We start from the raw sequence: 12,134 nt of genomic DNA, 5'->3' as shown, positions 1-12,134 counted from the left end.
GGAACATAAGAAATTTGGGGGTTATCTGGATCCTCAGAACACTTTTTTTAAAATTTTTTTTAAAAGATTTTATTTATTTGAGAGAGCAAGAATGAGAGAGAGAGAGTACATGAGAGGGGGAAGGGTCAGAGGGAGAAGCAGACTCCCTACTGAGCAGGGAGCCCAATGTGGGACTCGATCCCGGGACTCCAGGATCATGACCTGAGCTGAAGGCAGTCGCTTAACCGACTGAGCCACCCAGGCGCCCCCCTTTTTTAAAATTATTTAAGAAGGCTCCACATCCAGCCTGGAGCCCAACATGGGGCTTGAACTCCGGACCCTGAGATTAAGACCTGAGCTGGGATCAAGAGTCGGGGGCTTAACCAGCCGAGCCACCAAGGACCCTGAGAACTTAACTTTAAAGAGACAGGTTTTAATGGGTTCAGGAGAAGAGGGAATGGGGAGAAGTTCAGAGGAAAAGGGAAATTGGGTGAAAAGATGAGAATGAGGGAGCAGGTGGTACCGAGGGGGCGGGGAAGGTGCAGAGGGAATAGAGGAAAATAGTGTGCTCAGGGTCTGAGCACAAGGCAGCTTCGAGTCTACAGACAAACATGGGAGGGGGGGCACCTCAGAAGCCATTTTGACTTATTTCACTGTTTATTTGCCTCAGTCAAGTTAGAAAGAGTATTTTGCAGAGAAGCAAACTTGGAATCCTGAAAATGTTTGGAAGCCTCAAGGTACCAATTAAAATAAACATCCCATTCAATTTTTTGGTTTTGCTTTTTTCAGAGCTGTGGCTTTCTAATTTAATTTTGAGTAAAACAAAATTTGGGGAGATCAAAAAAGTTCCCCATAATGGTCACTGAAGTTCTAAATGACTCTCAGTTAAGTTGGTCCACTTAGAAATGTGCTTGAGGAGGGACCACAGTTTTTACCCATAAAACCAGGCGGGAACCCAGAAGGGGCGGGGGGAGGGTAGACCCTCCTAAAGCATTTTGATGACTGGTCTCCCATTTTTTAGAGATTTTTCTCTAGAGTAAAAAGGAAAAATTCCTAAATAATACAGTTTCAACAGGAACGGCCTGGCTCCAAAAGGAGTCCGACCAAAGGCCACACAAGTTCTCTCAGAAAGGACAAGACCTGAGACCAACTCTGAATAAAACCTGGAGAGCTCAAAATAGGAAGAAAGTGCAGCTTAAAAGCCCAGAGCAAACTTACCCTCAGACTCCAGGGTTGGCAAGACACACTGAGCTCAACTGGTTGTATGGATACAAGCACCTGTTTGTTCATTAGCCTTGGAGTTGTTAGGGGGATCTTCACTGGATCCCACTTCTGATCACCAAGTGCTGTTAATCTTAAATCTGTCCATTATTTGGGGCTCCTGGGTGGCTCAGTTGGTTGAGCGTCTGCCTTCGGCTCAAGTCATGATCCTGGAGTCACAGGACTGAGTCTGCTTCTCCCCCTGACCCTCCCCGCTCTCATGCTCTCTCTCTCTCTCTCTCAAATAAATAAATAAAATCTTAAAAACAAAAACAAAAACAAAAAAAAACCTGTCCATTATTTTAACAGCAAAAATGGGCCTATTCAGGATTGGCAGAGAGTTGCAATTTGGGACAAGCAAGCTACAGCCAAACCATAGGCAAGTCCAGAGAACAGAAGAAGAAGGCTCTTTGATAGAGGAAAGAGGGTAGGTGGGAGGGCTGTTGTAAAGGGAAAGTCCACTGAAGTTCCAAGGATACTGGCCTCTGACTGGCTGGGTTGTGAGTCTCTCATTGGCTGGGCTGTTGCCAGGGGAGGAGAAAAGCCTTCCTCCTGTTGGGGTTGCAAAGTAGCAGCTTAAGTGGTATCAATTTATAAGGCACCTCTCTTCCCGTTGGGTCTGCAATTGATGAGACGTTGCAGGGTGTGAGAGCTCCCCCTTCTGGCCTGCTGCCTCCATTATAAATGAGGTTCCCTTTTATTAATTTTCACAATTCAAAGTTGATGTAAGCCTTTTTTTCATAAAAAACAAGGCTTTCAACCCTCAGCACAGACTCCTAGCAGACAAGAATAATTCTACTTGTTCTCTTTTGCAGTAGAGGGGTGGTGGTTTTTAAATATAGTGTTCTCTCAGCATTTCCCCTGCAGGTTGAACACAGGCAAAGTTTGTGTTTGTTTGGCTTACCCACAATTTTCTCCCACCTTGACGACCCTGGACTGTCTGTGGGTGGTTGTATGGGGCATCTCTGAGCATGGGGACAGGGTATGGGGACTGCATGCAGAGTTTCTGTACAGAGTGACCAGTTTGAGACTTGCATATTTTGATGGGAGGACCCAAATTTCAGTCACTGTAGGTCTCTTCTCTCAGGCTGGTCAGTTTTTCCAGAGAAGAATCCTCCAGTTGCCCACCTGGAAGGTAGCAGCCAGCCTTGCTCAGATCAGAGTGGAAAAGCATCTCTGGGGCCCCAGGGCCCAGGCTGGGGACTCGCGCTCTATTGCCCTGAACTCAGTGTGAGCCTTTCTTCCCAACACGCTGGGCCTGGTGACCTGGAATCTGGGTGTGTCTGGTCTGTCTCTGCAGAGGGTGAACTTCCTGTCTCCTGCCAGGGTGAGGGGAAGAAAGAAAGATGGGTTCTTGGTGTCCCTGTGTCCTCTGTGCCACGTCTTCCCTGACCTTCTGAGGAAGCCGATGCCCACGGCGGCCTCGTTGGCCCTGACAGGCCAGTTCCAATTATTCAGTCTACCAAGCAGCTGTTGACATCTCTTATCTTTGTCCTTGGGAGTGTACATCAGTTGTGTTTCTTAATAAAACTTCTTAAATGCAGTGTGGGGAAGGAAGAGAGATTTACGGATGTTTTCAATCCATTTGGTTTAACCAAAAGTCTTCATTTTTCTTTTGTGACATCCAGACATTGTGCCTGGTAGCTGGCAGCCCCTTCCCAAATGCCTTCTCGACTACCCATTCCTTTGCTTATCTAGTTGTTTAACCAGGTTGGCTGGTTGGTTGGTTTCAGTGCCCCGCCCCAGCCTCAGAGCCTGGTGGAATACTCCTGTAAACAGACCAGTTAGAGGCCAATGTGATAAAGCTTGTTGCTGACAGATGCGGGACTCAAATCTGGGTTTTGGGATCAGACCCAGAGCTCTTGCCACACAGGAAGCCAAGTTAAAGATTCCTGTATGGACTTCCGAAGCTCTGACCTGCATAGGACACAAGAAACTTTGTTTTCCTCAGGGAGAAGATGAGCCTTGCCCTCCACAGGGCTGGGAACAGTGGGGAACATGGGGGTCATGGGTGAGGAGACACGGGATGAATGGTTGCCCATCATGGGTGCTCCACCAGTTCAAGGTCACTGGAGAACTACTCAGATGCTTTCCGATTCCCAATTCCGTGCCACCCACCAACCCAAACACAAATAATGTACTCAGGGCTGAGATCTCCCCCTGGAGTGATATGAACCAAAGAGACATCGACACTCCGCCCACCAGTGGCCTGGCCCCCAAAACTCTCACAGTCCTCCAGCTTGGAATCAGATCCTCACTGAGGCTGGGATAGTGTTTCCAAGTTTTTGAACAGATGTTTAATGTCAGAATTCAGGAATAAGAAATTGGAATCCCTGGGAATTCTTGGAAATTCCCCAAATCCTAAGTTATTCTTAAAACACCTCCAACATTCTTCATCTGCTTTACTCATATGTATATCTTAACATTTTTGTTTAACATCTAAGAATTGCTAAGGTTGGTAGTATTCACAAAGCACCACTGCCCACGGTGGATATTCAAACACTGGGAAAAAAACAGTGCACACTGTTGGGTGGTGTTTGGATATGCAACATTCGGATCTTTTAGCAAAGCGAATAGCACTACACACAATCATGTGTTAAAATTTGCCAATTTGGGGATCTATTTTTGCTTTAAGTCTTGTTTTTTTTTTTTTCTTGGAACCCCACTCATAAGATTTGTGAAAGGTATACTAAGTGTATAAACCTATTAATATTTATTTTGTTTGCAACACAACTCAGCACCAGAGCAAGGACACACACACACACACAAATATTAAAACAGCTACAAGCAAGACTGATTATATAATGAGCACATCTCTCCCATGTGTTCCTGTTCCTGTCCTCCAAAACATCAACCTTAACCTTCAACTTGGCGTTGTTAGCACTTTCCACTCCTGGTTTCACTTGACGTCAGTGGAATCCTTCAAACCTGTCATGTCTCTATGTTGATTGTTAAACTTCGGTTCTCACAGGAGAATTATAGTATTTTTCCTATTTTCCCAATTGATTTTTCTCAGGATTCGTGGTTTGGAAAAACGTGCTAATTTCCCCCAAGAAATGCTCAGAAGAAATCCCTGCATAAAAACGCCAGGCTGCAAGTTGGTCTTTGCCTGATTTCTAAAGGACGAACCTTGTTAAACAAAACAGCATCACAAATGAGAGCGTGCACCAAAGGAGGGGATGCAAAGGGTTTGGCCTGCTTACCTAGCTGCTGCCCGTCATGGGCAGTCCCCTCGCCTTCACAGGCCCGTGGCCACTCACACCCAACGCAGTCTTTCTTATTCCCTGTGGGGCCACCTGGGAGCAGTCAGATCCCCCAGCCCTGTTCCACCCTTCAAATTCAGCATTCATTGAGCACCAACTGTGTACCAAGAACTATGCTAAGTGCAGGAGACAAAGCCTCTTCCTGCCCTCGGGCAGCCTGGTGTCATCCGGGGAACAGCTCAGGATGGGGTCTGGTGGAGCCAAGCGGGGAGGTGCCAGTGACCCCAGCCTTGGCCACCAGTTGCCCCAGCCTCTATCCCATTTGTCTACCCAGAGCTTCAACCTTAACTCCAGGGATAAAAGCCCCAATAGATCCTAAATCTGTTTTCCTTAGAAATATTGTTACTGACTTTAGGCCTCCGATCATAGCTGGGGCTGCATCATAACACCTGTATGTGACTTGGTCTCTCAGGGGCACCCAGTGGAAAGAAGGTAATGGCACATTCAAAGAATCTGCTTTATTCCCTATGCTGTGGTCTCTAGCTGTCAAATCAGTGGAAAGCTTAGAAAGGCTATATGTTTACTGGAAGGAAGGACAAGGCCCCGGAGAGGCTGGGGACTGAGGCCTGCTCTGCCTTCCACCTGGAAGGGAAAAAATTCCTCCACCGGAAGCAACGTGAGTTGGGTGGGGAGAGCAAAGAAGACAAGGAGGAAGGAAAGAGTGATGGGTTCCAGACAAGGGTGAGTTTAGCTAATGATGCTTAAGCTTTAGGACCCCTCACTTGCAAGGACCTCCTCCAAGTTCCTGGGAGAGGCCCTTAGCAATTGCTTGCAGTTTGGAAAAGTGTAGTATATATAAACCATAGTCAATTAAGACTCCAGTGTTTTCCCACTCTGACGTTCTTTGCTCACACTTCCTTTCATGTTGGGTAGTGTTTCGAGGGGCTGTGGCATTATTAAGTGTCCAGCTAATGAGAAGCTGAGTTAAGAGTGCATTTAGGGCGCCTGGGTGGCTCAGTTGGTTAAGCGACTGCCTTCGGCTCAGGTCATGATCCCGGAGTCCCAGGATCGAGTCCCGCATCGGGCTCCCTGCTCAGCAGGGAGTCTGCTTCTCCCTCTGACCCTCCTCCCTCTCATGTGCTCTCTCTCATTCTCTCTCTCTCAAATAAATAAATAAAATCTTTAAAAAAAAAAAAGAGTGCATTTATATATATGATCTTCAGTCACTTCCTAGTACAGCTCAATGATTTCTAGTGTCCTTCCCCCAGGATAAGAATGGCTTCTAGAATATTCCTACTGGCCACTGTACTGACTCATGACCCATGGTCACACGGCAGCAGGAATGTGACCTGGGGGCCCCTGGCACGCGAAGTAGGTGGGAAGTGTAAGAGAAACAAGGCTCTGGATGCAGAGTCAGAAGCGCGTTTGTGTGAAAGCGAGTTTTCTTTCAGTCATCATAAATGTAGAAGCAGGGTTTGTGCTCACTGAGGTCTTGTCAAAGTTGTCTTCTGCCAGGAGGTTCTCCTCTCAGGAACAGACTTCATGTTGTTTCTCTCCATTTTAACTGGGTCTTTGGTAACAGGAACAGACTTCATAATGTGGCATTTACAATTATGAACACATTGTATTTTTTTCTCTTTGTTGGGATGGACAAAACAGACTGTACCGATGTCCTAAGTTTGTAAGCACAAACCTGCAGCACTATTAGGCCACATTTTGATCAAGCACACTAGAGGGAGAGCTGGACGGTCTTTCTATTCTCCCTGTAGAGAATGATGTTACCAAATCATTGGCAAGTGGAGTGGTTGTTAAAGAGCGTGCCGCCAGGCACACCCGGGAAAATATTCTAGAGGTCTCTCAGCCAGTTAATAAAAATGAGATTTTTCTGGATTTTGTGGTATCTGTACTACTTGTCCCCTTTTAAAAATTTATAATTTGATGCCATCTATTTTCTCATTCTATCTAAATATTTGCTTTTAGGCTAAATTTTACATTTGTAATGTTATATTATTTTTCTTGAAAAGATCCTCAGATGGTATAAGCTTCAGGCCACGTAAAGCCTAGCTCTGGGCCTGGGCCTAGGTTTGGGGCTCAGGGGTTAATACCAGCCAGTCCTGGCCCTCGGACTTTCTTGGGGGCCCTAGCCCCCTCTGCCCTGCCTCCAAGTCTCCATCCTGACCTTCATGTCTTAGGCCCTGGGAGCCATCAACAGCCTGAGGCCAAGGGACCCCTCGTCTGGCGAGTGGGAGGCTACATGAGCCGGTGAGACACGCATGTGCGGGTTTCCATCTCTGGGGGCTTCCCCCCCAGCAAAGCCCTGCCCCGCAAGCTGATTGGCCACCCTCCTGGTGTAGGGTGAGCCTCCTGGGTCCTGTGGCCTGGCCCGAGGGTCCTGTAGTTATTAAAAACAGGACCAGCAGAGGTGGTCTGCAGCTGATTGGAACACCAGATCTTCCTGAGGGGTGTGACACCCTGTCTTTGCAAGGTCACATAATTCAGCCGTCGTCCCTGCTCTGGCAGATCTTCCTGGCCACCCCACATCAGTCCGCAGGAGCGCTTACCGTTGGTAAATCAGAGCACCAAGCCAGCGCGTGCAGGCATGGGGGCAGGGCCCCACGTTGCCTCTCAGGGAAACGACGTGACCGTGGAACCATCTGCTGTTCTTCCTCCTCCCCAGACCTTGGGGTCCCTCTCCCCTAAGGGGCCACGTTGCTTGCAGTCTCAGCGAAGTGTTCTCAATTAGAGAATTCTGCAGAAAAGACTGCAGAGCTAGCTGTGGGGTTCGGCGCCGGCCCAGGCCCGCCGCGCCAGCCCAAGCATGAAAGCACAGTGACCCCGTGCGGCCACTTGTGGAGGTGCAGCTCCAGGGGAGAACCCATGGAGAGAGTTGGCACCCTGGCCCTTTGACCTCAGCAAGGACCCCTTCACTCCCTCCCTGACCAGCCCGACCCTGTCCCTACTCACAGCCCAGGACCCCCAAGGAGGGATCTGTCCCCCCCAGGACCTACTAACTGTTCTCCTCTGGTGACATGTCCCCGTGAAGCACTCTCAACTTCATGCTATCTTGGGCTGTGGCTGCGCCGACCACCTGAGCTCAGCATGGGGGAGGGAGGGTGTGCCACGGAGGGGGCGGGCTTAACCCCAAGAACAGGGAGGATTTTGACAGGGGGCGGGGAGCAGAGTCCTCTATCTCACTCATCCTCAGGCCCAAAGCGCAGAGCACAACGTCCCAAACATAGCGAGTGCTCACTTAGTAATGTGGAATCCACAGTGGCAAGCACGCCCACCTCCTAGGTGAGGGAAATGGCCTCAGCAGAGTCAGGCAGGTATGGAGGGCTGGCCAGTGAGCTGCAGCTCAGTGAAGGTTCCAGGTGGCCAAGGGCCTGGGCTAGGGCGACGCATGGAACCCGGCAGTTTGGAGCATTTCTAGATACTCCTTCTTCATGGACACTGCGATCAAGGGCCCCTAAAAAGAAAGTGCCACGCTTGGGACAGCCGAGGAAGAGGCTCAGAAAAGTTAAATACTGTGTCTCAAGTCAAAGCCAATCTGTCTGTAAGCAGCCAAGCTGGGGTTTGAACAACACAATAAAAATACAACACAGGCAAGGCTGTGGGGCTCCTGGGTCCATGCCCAGCCCCCTTGCACCCTGTAGCTTCTAAGGGAACAAAAGCCTAACCAATTAGTGTCCAGGGCTTCTATCTCCCCACCCTCAATCCACTTTCTCCAGCCATAAAAAAGAATGAAATCTCACCCTTTGCAATGACATGGATGGAACGAGGGACTATAACACTAAGCAAAATAAGTCCATCAGAGAAAGACAAATACATATAATTTCACACACTCACATGTGGAATTTAAGAAACAAAACAGGAGCATCCGGGTGGCTCAGTTGGTTCGGCATCCAACTCTTGATTTCAGCTCAGGTCATGATCTCAGGATCGTGGGATTGAGCCCCACATCAGGATCCACACTTGGCGGGGTGTCTCCTTGTCCCTCTCTCTCTCTCTGCTCCACCCCCTACAGGCTCGCTCATGCTTTCTCTCTCTCAAATAAAATTTTTTTAAAAAGAAACAAAACAAACAAGCGAAGGGAGAAAAAGAGAGAGGCACACCAAGAAACAGACTCTTAACTACAGAGAACAAACCCATGGTCACCAGAGGGGAGGTGGGGGGGGATGGGTGAAACAGGTGATGGGGATGAAGGAGTGCACTTGTCGTGATGAGGGCTGGGTGATGTATGGAAGTGTTGAATCACTATATTGTACACCTGAAACTCATAGAAGACTGTTTGCTCACTTACAGGAATTAAAATTAAAACTTAAAAAAAAGGGGCGCCTGGATGGCTCAGTTGGTTAAGCGACTGCCTTCGGCTCAGGTCATGATCCTGAAGTCCCGGGATCGAGTCCCACATCGGGCTCCCTGCTCGGCGGGGAGCCTGCTTCTCCCTCTGACCCTCCCCCATCTCGTGCTCTCTCTCTCTGTCTCATTCTCTCTCTCAAATAAATAAAAAAAATCTTAAAAAAAAAAAAAAACTTAAAAAAAAAATCCTCTCTCCCCATTGCGTCAGGGTTGCTATCTAAAAGGCACATCTGATCGTACCACTGCCTGCTCAAAGCGGTTGGCAGTTCTTCCCCGGGGCATTTGTCTTCATTCCTCACCTTGCCCCAACTCTGGCCATAGCACTCCATCCTTCTCTCCCGCTGCGGGAGCCCTCAGGCAGCCCTATAACTCAGCGCCTCTCAGACCTGCATGTGCAAACCAGTCACCTGGAGATTTTGATTACAATGCAGATTCTGATTCCTAGGCCTGAGGTGGAGCTCTGGCTCCTAAATTCTAACAAGCACCCAGGACGACAGACCATAGGTGAGTGACAAGGGGCTAAACACACCCTATCCCCCTTACCTTTGACCTCTTACCTTTGACCTCTGCATAAACTGTTGTTTTGGTCTCAAACCTTTCCCCCTTGCCCCATCTCCTCCCCACTCTCACTTTGACTTGGCTGCTACTCTTCTTCCTTCTCCAAGCCTCAGTTTGGATGCCCCCCACCTCCAGGAAGCTCTCCAGCCCCCTTTGAGACTGGTTAGGGCATGCCCCATCCTTTCAAGCAACAAACAGAAATCTGAAATAAGTGAAATGACAGGGTATCTGGGATTGGTTTTAAAATATTCAAGAAAAAAAGCAGGGGCAGGAAATGAAATAAGAATGACAGAATATTGACAATTGTTGAAACCAGGTGATGGATATGTGAGGATTCATTGTACTGTTCTCTCAACATTTACATTTGTTTGGAAGTTTCCAAAAGAAAAAGTTAAAAAAAAAAAAAAAGGCCTGGGTCAGGAGTCTGCTATGTGCCTCCTTAGCCCCTGCCCCTGCCTGTCCCCATCCCCGGGCCAGTGTGTACCCCACTGCGTGGCGGGTTGCATACTGTGTTCAAGGGCTGAGACTGGGCTGTGCTTTGTTCGCTTTTATACACTGGCCTCTAGCACACGAACTGGCACAGGGTCAATTTTCAACATCTTTCTGTTGAATGAATGAAAATCCTGCCAGTTTGGGTTCATTGGCACAAAAAGAAGCAAATCCTTAAAACTGTATGTTGAAACAAAACAATACATATTGTTCGCCTACTTAGATCCATGTTGCATCTGCTCCTTCAATCCTCTATGAAGACCAAGAAAGATTTAATAGCACTTGAGGGAATCAGTTTAAATGGTGACGAAGAGGGGCGCCTGGGTGGCTCAGTTGGTTAAGCGACTGCCTTCAGCTTGGGTCATGATCCTGGAGCCCCAGGATCGAGTCCCACATCGGGCTCCCTGCTCGGCGAGGAGTCTGCTTCTCCCTCTGACCCTACCCCCTCTTGCGCTCTCTCTCTCACTCTCTCTCTCTCTCAAATAAAGAAATAAAATCTTTAATAAATAAATAAATAAATGGTGACGAAGAAAGCAAATGTGGACACTGGACCCCTTCAGTGTGGATGTGTGTTTCAGAGCTGTTGGAACACGAATAGTATAGATTCATTCATTCAGTCCCCGAGACTAGTTCGTTGTCAGCGTGTCGCAGGTTGGAGGCACCTCTTCTCCAAAGTACCTATTTGGCATGAGTTTACGTGAACGGAAGTGTGAAAAATTTTTTTTCAACTGAGTAATTTTTAAAGATCTTCTTGGCATTATTCAATGGTTCATGAGTCAGGCAGCATCTAATCTAGCCGACAGAAAGGAACTCCAAGGAGCTATACAACAAGAAAGGCTTTTAAAGGCAGGAGGGAGCAGGAATAAGTGACACTGGACAAAAAACGGGGGTCGGTTACTATAAAGTTACTTTCCTCTCTGAATGACAGGAGTCTATCAGGCAGATTACCCAAGTAGTGCTGATCATGTGAGTCCTGGTTGTTTAAGATTCCATTTCTGGGAGAGCTAAAAGTGTAGTTAAGTCTCAGTTCGGTGACATAGGGCTTGGCATAAGCAACTCCATTTTGAGCCTGTTGTCTTGTTTTTAACAGAAGCTTGTGTTTTGGCCAAATGAACGGGGCAGAAGGGGGGGGGGGCATGAAACAGGGAGGGGTGTTTTGTGCAGGGGAACTTAAAAAGAAAGAAAAGGGAATGGGGCAATGTGGGATGGTGAGATCTCTGGGCCGCTTTCCAGTTGAACGAAAGGAGTAAGTTACGGCCGGAGGTTAAAGACCTATCTTTGTAGGACCCTGAGTATCAGCATAGCTGATAAACCACTCTCCTCCACTCCATATTCTATACCCATCTGCTCAGACCCAATGCTGCTTTAATGCTCAGTGATCTCATGGTGGCCATTAGAAGCAGGAGACAAAGAGGAGCCTCACCTCAGTTTTCGGGCTTGAACAATGGGGTGAATGGTGATGCCATTCAAAAGCACAAGGAACACAGTGGGAAGAGCAAGCTTGAAGGAAACATGGCAAGTTCATACATGGAGACTGTTCTCTAGATGATCCCCCTTACTGTGGGTGAGGGCAAACCCAAAGAGGAGTTTGCCCAGTTCCCTGACAGGGAGCAAGCTTCCATGACTCATCACCCTAAGAGGCAGGATCAAAGGCTGGAGCTACACACAGATTCACAAAAGGTGGGTGAGTCCAAGAGTCAGGAGAGACAGAGATTAGGGGAATTAGGATGTATCATGGCAAGCTTCAAACTTCTGAAACAGACAGTAAGAAAGGCACCAGAAAAGAAGATATCCAGTTGGCCAACAGATATATGACAAGATGCTCCTCATCACTCATCGTCAGGGAAATACAAATCAAAACCACAATGAGATACCACTTCACACCTGCAGAATGACTAGAATCAAAAAGACAAGAAATAACCATTGTTGATGAAGATGTGGAGAAAAGGGGGAACCCTCGTGCATTGTTGGTGGGAATGTAAATTGGTACAGCCACTGTGGGAAAAAGTATGCAAGTTCCTTGAAAAATTAAAGATAGAAATACCATATGACCCAGTAATTCCACTATTGGGTATTTACCCAAGGAAAATGAAAAACATTAATTCAAAAAGATATATGCACCCCCTATATTTATTGCCAAGACATGGAAACAGCCTAACTGTCCATTGAAAGATGAGTGGACAAAGATGTTGTATACACACACACACACACACACACACACACACACACACACTGGAATATTACTCAGCCATAAAAAAGATGAGATCTTGCCATTTGTGACAACAT

This window comes from Mirounga angustirostris, unplaced genomic scaffold, assembly GCF_029215605.1.
Source record: "Mirounga angustirostris isolate CCGP_5_RB_7025 unplaced genomic scaffold, mMirAng1.0.hap1 SCAF_6, whole genome shotgun sequence".
Classification (NCBI taxonomy): domain Eukaryota; kingdom Metazoa; phylum Chordata; class Mammalia; order Carnivora; family Phocidae; genus Mirounga; species Mirounga angustirostris.
This window is presented reverse-complemented; position numbering follows the sequence as displayed.